Genomic DNA, 11,493 nt, shown 5'->3' with positions numbered 1-11,493 from the left:
CTAGGCTATCAGACATCATATAATCAGACAATTCTATCATGCAATTCTTGTAGGTCCCTAGCCTAGTACTAGCATATTGTTCTAACATATCACATAAATCAAATAACTCGTAAGGTATTTTGAAGTCTATTCGCGAGCTCCGACTGATCGTACACTTGCATCGTCATCTATATTTTGAAAACCATTTGAAAAATCATTTTAAAATCTTGTCCTCAGTTTGAGATTGGATACACACGAGTGTTCCCTCCAATTCACTCAAACTAAGGCTTTGATACCAACTTGTAACATACTAAAAAATCAGGCCAATTTAAAACTTTTTCAATCATTCAAAACCATTAAGTTATTACAAATTGTTTTCATATAGTTTAGACATCAGAGTATCCCAGAAATCAAGATCATAAAAATGAGAGGAGGTGCACGATCACGCCTTCGCCTTCTCGCGATCATCGGAAGTACCTGAAACATAATCAACAACTGTAAGCCCGAAGCTTAGTGAGTTCCCTCAAAATACCCATACACATAACAATATACACATAATCACAAACAGCATACTATAGGTCCAATCAACCATCGGGTTGGAATACCCCAGGCCCTCAACCATCGGGTTGGAACGCCAACATACTATGGGTCCAGTCATCCCCGAGATTGTATACCCTCGGCCCACAACCATCGGGTTGGAATGCCCACATACTACGATAACAATCATCCTCAGGATGGAATACTCACGGCCCACAACCATCGGGTTGGAATACCCAGGTATATTGGCTCTCGCACAAAGCAGATAAGCCTCAACCACCAAATCAAACATGTGTACATATATCAGGTAATCACATAACAGTCTATCGGCAGACAAACTGATCTAACAGATCATAACAGCATACTACATCCTATCTACCAGGATACCGATCTAACAGATCATAATAGCATGATATTATCCTATCTAGCAAGATACCGATCTAACAGATCACACGATACTCAAGCATATAACATATCAGGATAACAATCCAAAAAGGGCCGGCCTTGGTGCCTTAGACCCTTAAGTATAGTGAGGAAAACTCACCTCACATTGTCAAACTGTAGCGATAGGATCAAACTCTCGAATCACAGCCACAAACTCCACCACCTATATTCATCATAGAACCACTTCCATAAATTCCCAATTTACTAAAATAACCCCAGAAGTCAAACTGGTCAACCATTGGTCAAAGTCAAAGTCAACGGTCAAGGTAAACAGTTCATGTTGACCCAACTCGTCGAGTGCAGCTTACTGACTCGTAGAGTCCTTCCAGAGCTCGAGAAATCGTGAAAACCCCTAGTTGACTCGCCGAGTTCCCAACCAACTCGTCGAGTCCATGCGTGTCCAAATGTCGGGAAAAACCCTAACTGACTCGTCGAGTCTTCTTACTGACTCGTCGAGATCATGCAGAACCAATACATGCAATCTTCATCCGACTCGTCGAGTCGGCCATGTGACTCGTCGAGTCCCTTCAGTCCATTTCTTATTCAGACGTTTCTACGCTACCCCCAAAGCTCCAAATTGCAAATCTAACCTCCTAGGGCATTGTTTCCACATAAAGTTGCAAACTTTACGTACATGCATGGTCCTAAATGCCAAAACCAAGGTACGGGAAAGGTTTAACCCAAAGAGAAGGGCGAATGCTTGCTAAATCTGATAACTTTATAACTATAGGGACCAAGAGGAGTCCAGATCTGAAGTTACAACTTCAGATCATGCCCAATACCCGAATTGACTCACAAATATGCTAAAAATGGTCCTAAACCTACGCATGAAGAGATCTAGCTAAAGATAAGTCAAGGTAACGACTTGTTACCTTCAAAATGATGTCAAGATGAAGTAAAGTCGGATCCACAAGCTTCCCTTTGCTCCAAGCTCCTTGGACTTCAAGCCTCTTCACAAAATCCACCAAAACACTCTTTAAGCCTCACAAAACACTCAAGAACAAAGCTTAGACTGATTAGGGTTCTTCTGGCTGTCAAAAGGGTAGTAAGGGGCTGGATGAAAGGTCTTAAGGTCAATTAAATTGGGTGCAAACCCTAAAAATTAGGGTTTCATTTTCCAGCTCCTACTCGTCGAGTCGGGGTCCTTCGGCTCGTCGAGTAGAATTCATGATTCACGCGGGCCAACTAGGTTCGACACGACGAATTGGGGCCTCCAACTCGTCGAGTTCCCTCACTAAAATGAATATAAAGCTTTTGAAAATTATACCTGGGAGTTGGGTGTTACAACTGATCAATCCCGCGAACCGACTAACACAGAAAGAGATGAATCCTTAATCAACAAACCAAATCCTCCAAGTTTGACCCCAAGCCAAATTGATCAAAGTCAACAATTAACGGTCAACAAAACTCAATCACCAACCAAGCCAGCTATCACGACGACGTGGTGGCCTTTTGGCCATGTCGTGGACATGTCCAGACAAAACAGTCGTGAGGATGAACGTGTCCACGATGTAGTGACCTCTTGGCCACATCGTGGATACTGCTAGAAGCCAAATTTTCTCATTAAGAAATTAATCCATACAGATCAATACTCATACTTCCACATCTTATTCTTCTTAATAACTCAATGGATAAATCTTCCAACTTTATCTATTAGGACATCACCACAAGACCAAATCTAAAACCCTAAGTCCATAAAATCCCTAATAATACATCAACTTCTGCATGGAGCAAAAGGGACCAAGACTTAACTCTTTTTCCACCCTCTAAGGCCAAAAGATGGTCACCAAACATGCTTAAGGTTTTGGAGTTGTCAAAAACTCCAAGAACACTTCTTCAAGGGACTTCATGCCATGAAATAAGAGAAGAGGGTGATAAAGGTGGAAACTTTATACCTTCTCAAGCTCCACAAGATGCAGGAGATGCAAGATCTGAAGTACATATACTCTTCTAACTAGCAAGCACACCTTCTTCTTCTTCCTAAAGTGTAAACCAAGGCTTTAAACCTCAAGAACACCAAGAATATATCAAGAATCATAAAAGGGGGCTACAGTTTCGTTTAAGAAAGTTGGAGGCTAAGAAGGATGCCCTAATCTTGAAGTTAGAGGCTTTAAATATGGAAGAAACTCTTAAAATCGTGGTCTTGGCCTGCAACAGCCACCACGTCGTGGCAACACTTTTGCCACGTCATGGTGCTTAGTAGAAGTGTATGTTTCATAAAGTCATGCTACATCATGGTCACCCATGCCCCACAACGTGACATAATATTTTTCTCTAAAAACTCCATCTTTGATCCATTAAATCTTTAGCTGATCCATTCTGCAAAACGGGTGTTACACTTTGCAACCCCTATGCGGACGATAAGTCGTAGTTAAGTCATATACCAACGACAAGTCGTCGGCATAGCCTCATTAGCGGAAGTGAAAATAGTCATCGGCATAGGCTCTGTCATAACAGATTTTCGAGAAAAAAAATATAAGTTTTATTATTTTACCTATATCGACGACAAGTCTTCGGAACACGTCCAATCTATACCGGCAACCTGTCGTCCGGACATATCAACCTATAGAGACGAAATGTCGTCGGGAAAAGTATGTAACCGTTTTTTATCTATAGCGACGACTTGTCGTCGGTATAGGTAAAAAAAATTACATTTAAGACCTATGTCGACGACATGTCGTCGGTCAAAACTGGAGACGAGTGGTAGAGTTGTCGGAGACTGGTGGCCAGATTTCTACAAATTGAAACACAACAAACTCAAATTTGTAGCTAAAATAATCAACAAATGTATAATGAAGGAAAAAAACTACCAGTGAAAGACAGTTAAATCACATCGGAGAAGGGGTCGTCGAAGACTATGGTGGCTAGAGACTGTGGTGACCGAACTTTTCTAGAAATTGAAACACAAAAATCTCAAAATTTCATCCAAAATCTGTGAAATTAACAAAAGTAAATAGGAGGAAAGAAAATACCAACAAAACATGGTGGAATCGCGTCGGAGAAGGGTCTCGGTCTTGAGAGAGTTTGGTATCGTACCGACAACAAGTAGTCGACACACTTGAGCACACGGATTTCAGGCAAAATCCAAGATCAGGACATAGAAATACTTTGTATTGATTGATGCTTTCCAAAACACTAATTCGGCAACATTTTTTTTTGTTTTTTTAGAGAAGATGGAAGTTAAGTTTGATTATTTTTTTAGGGAAAAATAGCAATTGTTCCCAAGATCGGTGACGGTTGGTTGTGGCTTTTGTAATGCCCGTTCCTCATGTATGCTTTTCTTTAGTTAAGACTATCCAATTTTAGGGATTTAGGATTTTTGTGAAACCATGGCGCGACTTGTGGTGTTTGTAGCAGTGCGGCCAGGTCACTTAAGTAACGACTCGGTCAAATGTAGACTACGACGCGGTGGCGGTAGGACACATAAACCTATATGTCGGATGTTAGGCCCTATACATACATTACTAACTCTGAGGTTTTCTCTCCATTAGCCTCGATACCTCCATAAACAGAAATCCTAGCCTCCCTAAGCTCTCTCCTCTCTATCCCTTGAGTTCTTGGTGTTTTTGGAGCATTACAAGGAGGCTCCAACCCCTTTTGCAGCTTGTGGAGTGTATTATGGTGGTGATTATCCGGTATTAGCTTCTTCTAAACCTTAGTAAGTCTTAAAGACTCAATATTTATGCTCATTAACCTTTTGATCTTGAGATTTAAGCTTGTTTTGCCCATTTTTTCTGGATTATTGATGGAGTTTTGGTAAACTCTAGAACAAAGTTTGAAACTTTATAATCCCTTAAGGTCCTAGGAGTAATATCCATTTGGTTCCATGCATGGGATTATGACCATATTTTTATCATTTTGACCTAGAAGGATGTGAGACATGCATAGGACATGCATGTCCATAAAGTTATGATTTTTATGGATCATAAGTAAGTATTAAAGCCTCCTGGAAAGTATAGGTCATAGACTCAGCGGATTAAGTGCTTTATGGATCATAAGTAAGTATTAAAGCCTCCTAGAAACCACTTCTTTGAGGATATTTCACAAACACTTGGTGTGCAACCAAATATCACATACATCAATCTAAAAGGTACTTGTGAAAGTAATACCTAGAATCAACTCATACAATTTTATTTTTGTCAATTAAACAATAGCTGTAAAAAAACAATGAAATGGTACTCCTGTTTTTCTGTAAATCTTGCAAGAGAGCAGGTGGGTGTGGTTCATGAATTGTGGGTCAAATTCGTGAAGACCGATACACATATCATGATTAATTAAAAAAATAAAAAAAGGTGGAGATGCTTACATGAATTAAGTGTTTTCCGGTCAGAGATACATGTGATGTTCCCTCATCGTCCTCAATTCCCGAATTCAGTTTCTCAGTTTGTGTCTCTTTCTCATCTTGATTATATCTTTGTTTCACTCTATCTTTTCTCGTTCTGATTGGGAGAAGATACAACACAACCCCGACATCGCAACCCCCTTTTTCCTTTTCTCGAATCGATGAGCAAGAGTCTCACCCCTCCTCCTCCTCCTCTTAAATCGATTGTAAGCGTCGGTGGTGTCGTGATTAATGGAGGAATTCAAGCGAAGATGGCAGTAGCAATTCAAGTTTCGGTGGTGTTTTACGTTTTGGGAGACGAGATAATACTGAGAGAGAAACGGGAGTTATAGATTTTAATTAATATCAAAAATTTCATAAGTATTTGATTATATGCATAAGGGTGTATAATTTTATTATGGAGCCCTTTAATATATATATATATATATATATATATATATATATATGTATATATATATATGTATGTGTGTGTGTTAGACCATGAAAAGCCTTTAAGAGGGAATCTAGTTGTACTAGTGTTACTTATGCCTGAATATATTGTATGATGTAAATTACATATGATATGTATAATGAATAATATTATGATTTCTCACTAAGCCTTAGGTTTAAATATGTTACTTTATGTCTTTAGTTGTAGGTCCTTCGTGTTCGAAGGGCAAGGAATTGGCTTAATTGGGATGTATAGATGTTCTTGGGGGCATGGAATCTACTCTATGTTTATCTATTATAATTTGTTTTCAATACAAGAATTTAGCTTCCGCTTTTGATGATAGTTTTGTGATATTATGTTTGATGATGTTATGGATGGGACCTCTTTTTAGTAATTGCATACTCTGATTTTTAAAACTTTTATGGTTAGTTTTTCGGATGTTACAAGTTGGTATCAGAGCAAGGGTTTGAGAGAATTAAACATACGTCCGTGTGTGTTTAGACTCAAACCGCTACTCAATTTTCAAAAAGGGTTGTTATTATAAAATAAGTTAAGTAATGAGACAAGCGTTGAAAATATAAGAGAAATGCCATAGGCCGTGGAGGAGAGAATGCATACTGTCAATCATTCGAGCTCCACAGTTAATCAATATGTTATGAGATGTGTATATGATACGAAATTAAATTACATCCCTTATGTGATGATTATATGCAATAAGTATGTGCTTATATGATATGATCTAATTATCCATCTAGGAAATTTGTGATTTGTATGTCACGATTGTACATTATTAAAATTATATAGGCTCAGAAATCTTGATTTGGCCTTACAACTAGTTCCTTGTCTGGTTGTGGTCTTAGGGTAAGGTCAACATTTTGAATGCCTATATAGTCTATACAGTTATGTGTAGTTATATGTATGAATTATATTTTGTTTGGTGGGATGGTAGATCCTGATAAGGAGAGGGGTGATGAAGTTTACGAATATGTATATATGTAAGTAATAATTACCGAACATCTAGTAACTAAGGAAAATTTGAGTGATCTCCAGGAGCAACCATATAGGTGTGGAAGAATCGTGAAGGAGCCTGAAGTACTAGCAAGTGGTGAAAATGATAAAATACTATTTGATGAAAATATAGTAAGAAGTAGTCATCCCTAACAATACATAAATAAAATTGTTTCAGCTGTGGTTACCACTAGGTTTGGATCTGGAGTTGGATATGTATATGGATCTGGGATACCTAATGATGGAAAGACTCCAGATTTCAGAGAGTTGATTGATAGCAAGGTCAAGGAGGCAGGTCAGTAGCTGCTCCCTGAGTTGTTCATATAGATTAGGACTAATTTTTTGGAGACTATGATACATAGGATTGATGAGGCTACCCAGCGATTTGGCTCGAGGCATGCTTGGGGAGCAAGCCAACAAGACTTCTTTGCATGCCATCCACCACAGTTTGAAGGGAAGAAGGATCCCGTTGCTAGTATGAGTTGGATCGCCAACTTTGAGGACATTTTTCATACCAATAACTGTCCCGAGGAGGCCAAGTTTCGTTATGCTACGATCCTTATGTGACATGCAACCAAAGATTGTGGAAGCTAGTTAGTAACACCCATTCACCTGCTGAGGTTATGGTTATGACTTGGACTAAGTTCAAGACATTGTTCAGGTAGGAGTTTGTTCAAGTTGTGGTGGGTTAGTAACTTAATCAGGATTTCATTGCATTGACACATACTACAGAGTCTCTCTGAATGAGATCATCATGCAGTTCAATGAGAAGTGGGTGTCTATCCGAACTATGTAGCTACGGAGGACATGAAGATGTCCAAGTACAAAACAATGCTGAGAGATGACATTCATATTTTGTGGTCATCGCTAGATGCCAAACTCTCACCGAGATGATCCACGAGGCTCACATTCACGAGATTATGTTGGAGAGACAGTCCAAGCTGAAAAGGTCGACCCCGACTCAGACGACCAACCAGCCATAGAAGAAGTTCAAGACGTTTGGGGGGAAAGGGTAATAGCAAGAATATTATGTCGAGGTGCAGAAAGTGTGGGAATAAACATGTTGAGGAGTGTAGAGATGGATAGACTGTATGCTACAAGTGTGGGAAGCCGAGGCACATCAACAAGGATTGTAAGGAGCCTTAGAAACTATGTTGTGGATGCAATCATTTCGGGAACATCAGGTCATATTGTCCAAATAGGATTGAATAGAAGGTCATGGCTACTACTCCTACCACACTGAGAATCACTGGCTGCGGGCATAAGAAGCCTAAATACTCGAGGCCCCGAGGGAGGGCGTTTCAGCTCACAACCGTGTAGACTATTGCAGCTCCGGATTTCGAGAAAGGAATTGTTTTTATTTCACTCCTCATTATCATTGGTTGTTAACTATATATATATATATATATATATATATATATATATATATATATATATATATATATATATATATATATATTTATGTTTGTGTGTTTGTGTGTTATCAGGTAACTTTTCTCTAAACTATGTGCATGCTCCTGTTCTTTTGTACTTGGTAGGATGGTTGGTGCGGATGATGTTTTCAGAAGTTTCATCATCGATATTCATGGCGAGAGATTTTTGATCGACCTCTTTCTAATTCTGATGGGTGAGATCAATGTCATCGTGGGAATGGAGTGGTTGGATCGGCACTATGCCTTGATTGACTGCAAGAAGAATTTTATGTTGGATTAAGGTGTCTAAGATCATAACCAAAATTGGTATATACTTGAATTGAAAGCAAAGTCATTTTTGGGTTGCCCTCATAACTAGTAATTAAGTAGAATGACATTTGGATAGAGAGGTTGATTTATTGATTTATTATATGATTAATAAATTGTAGTAAATGATTTGTTAATATATTATGTGATTAATATATTAATTAGAAATAGAATTATTTATTTCAGAATTAACCAGACATTAATTGGAATTAATTTTGGGATTAATTTGATTATTAAACGTGTAAGGACTTAAGTTGTAACTATTCAAAAGTTGAACAAAAGAAGGATTCTAGAACCCTCCTAAGGTGGCCGGTTTTTGGCTTGCCCGTTAGGGTTTCTGGAATGTTTCTTTTAGATAAATAAGGAGTTGGATAATTACCTAATTTCAACTATTAATATTATATTCAAATTAGGGTTTCCAGGGTTCCTTGTATTAGCTATAAATAGGGCCCTTGGGACGCCCATTTTCGTCTACTCCTCTTGGCAAGAGAATAGTCTCATTTTCTCTACTCTCCTCATCTATTCTCAATTCTTCTAATTTCCTAGGGTTTGGGTACCAACCATTAGAGGCACTAAGATTTTGGTGCCTTTTTTGCAAGGCTTTAAACAAAGAATTTTGTTTGGTTATTTGCTATAATAATCAAAAGGTATGTAAACCCTAATCCTAACTATATTTTGATTATTATAGGGTTCCTTTAGGGTTCTTGATGTTCAATAGTTTAATGCTATCAGTTAGAGAAAATGTAGATCCTTTATAGGTTGCATGTGCACTTAAGAGTTAATACTTTCTGTACACATGTTTTGTTATAACCTATAACACCTATTAGTTTATTCTTGTTCAAACCCTAAGTGGAGAAGAAATGGTCTTTCATGGTTAAAGGAGGAAGGAAAAGTCAGTTGTTTTTTCCACAACTAAGGCTCGGAAGTACTTAAATCATGGATGCGCCGGGTACTTGACCTATATTGTGGATAAAAGGCAGACCGAAGATAGTTATATATTGATGAGGTCCCATATTCATGGAGTTTCTGGATGTATTCCCTGATGACTTGTCGGGTGTTCCTCCCGAGCGGCAAGTTGAGTTTCAGATAGAAATTTTTCCAGGCTCAACGCCCACAGCCAGAGCACTGGATTCGAGATTCATTCGAACCAACAACTCTCCATGAGGAGAGTCACTTTTATTCATTCTAAAGAAGGAAAGATCCCTTCATATATGCATTGATTATCGTGAACTAAACAAGGTTACCATCAAGAACAAGTATCCATTACCAACAATCGACGACCTATTCGACCAACTTCGGGGAGCATCATGGTTCTCAAAAATTAATCTTCGCTATGGGTATCATCATATGCATGTTAAAGAAGATAATATTCCTAAGACTGGCTTTTGGACTCATTATGGCCATTACAATTTGTGGTGATGCCTTTCGGCCTGACAAATGCACACGCAAGATTTATGGATTTGATGAACAGAGTATGCAGGCCTATGTTGGGCATATCAATGATCGTATTTATTGATGACATCTTGGTATATTCGAAGACCCTGGAAGAGCACGAGAAGCGTTTGAGCGAACTACTTGAGGCCCCAAAATATGAGAAGTTGTATGCTAGGTACAAGAAGTGTGATTTTTGGCTGTGAGAAGTTGAGTTCCTTGGTCATCTCATCAACCAACAAGGGAATTTGGTTGATCCAAACAAGGTGGAGGCCATATTGAGTTGGGAAGTTCCAAAAATGCCCACCGAGAACAGGAGTTTTCTCATATTAGCTGGATATTATCGCCAATTCATTTAGGATTTTTCAAAGATAGCAGTTCCTGTGACAAAGTTGACAAAGAAGGGTGTTCCTTTTAAGTGGAGAGACTATCAATAGAAGGCCTTTGAAACCTTGAGGTGTGGATGATATGACGGTTTATTGTTATGCTTCTTTACTTAGATTAGGGTGGTTCTTATGTAAAAGTGCAAGGTGATTGCATCTGCATCTCGCCAGTTGAAGCCGCACGAGACAAGATACTCGACCCAAGATTTAGAGCTCGGGGTTATTGTGTTCGCCCTTTGAGATTTGGAGGCACTATCTATTGGAGTGAAGTGCATATATCTGATAGATTAACAAGAGTTGAATATGAGACAATGTTGGTAGCTTGATGTACTGAAGGATTATGACCTGGAGATAATTTACCACCCTGGTAAAGCAAATGTTGTTGCTGACTCATTAAGCCATAAGAAGCAGGGTGTGCCCTTGCATGTTACATGTTTGAGAATGACCTTGGGTACATCACCTTTTCCTATGATCTAAAAGACTCAATATGAGGCACTTGCGATAGAAAATCTAACTAAGGAGAAGATCATGGACAGATTCATAGTTTGGTTATAGATATCCAGGGGTTACTTATTCATTATGGACGGATTTGTGTATCGTTCACTGCCAACGCAACGCAAATACTTATTGATGAAGTTCATAAGTCAAATTTTTCTATACATCCATGTGCTACCAATATGTATAGGGATTTGAGAGGGGATTTTTGGTGGCCGGAAATGAAAAGCGATGTTTCCAAGTATGTGGAGAAGTATTTAACATGTCTAAAGTCAAGGTTGAACATCAGATGCCTCACGGTAAGTTCCAGCCTTTTAAGATTCTCGTTTGGAAATAGGAAAACATCACAATGGATTTTATTACAGAGCTGCCCAAGACCTTAAGGAATCTTGATACTATTTGGGAGATAGTCGACTGTTTGACAAAGAGTGATCACTTCATCGCCATTAAAGAGAGTTCTGTTGGATTAGATGTCTAAGCCCATAACTATAATTGATATGTACTTGAACCGAGAGTAGCATGGTCCATTTTGGGTTGCATTCACCAGAACAATCTGATAGGATGGATATTTGAGAAAGAGGTTTATTATTTAATTAGTATTGATCAAGTATTAATTTGGAATTAATTTGGTGATCAAAAGAGACTAATTAAATATATAGGGGTTGATTGTGTAAATCAATGATACATATAGGTTGGGCTAATAAC

The 11,493-nt window shown here is 38.6% G+C and overlaps 1 long non-coding RNA gene across 1 annotated transcript; it reads right to left on the bottom strand.

Annotated features, from left to right (window-relative positions):
* Nucleotides 1–306: 306 nt before the first annotated feature.
* Nucleotides 307–5,629, bottom strand: LOC145138045 (uncharacterized). The gene is made up of 9 exons (XR_013721305.1): nt 5,267–5,629; nt 3,933–4,017; nt 3,771–3,850; nt 3,455–3,694; nt 2,856–2,940; nt 2,228–2,500; nt 1,833–1,910; nt 1,061–1,123; nt 307–456 (listed from the first exon to the last, which is right to left on the bottom strand). It is a non-coding gene; the product is annotated as an uncharacterized LOC145138045 (long non-coding RNA).
* Between the last annotated feature and the right edge of the window lie 5,864 nt (nt 5,630–11,493).

The sequence above is a fragment of the Lactuca virosa genome, chromosome 9 (assembly GCF_052849685.1).
Source record: "Lactuca virosa cultivar CGN04683 chromosome 9, Lactuca_virosa_CGN04683_v6, whole genome shotgun sequence".
NCBI lineage: Eukaryota > Viridiplantae > Streptophyta > Magnoliopsida > Asterales > Asteraceae > Lactuca > Lactuca virosa.
Note: the sequence above shows the minus strand (reverse complement) of the source record. Positions and strands in the feature narration are given on the sequence as shown.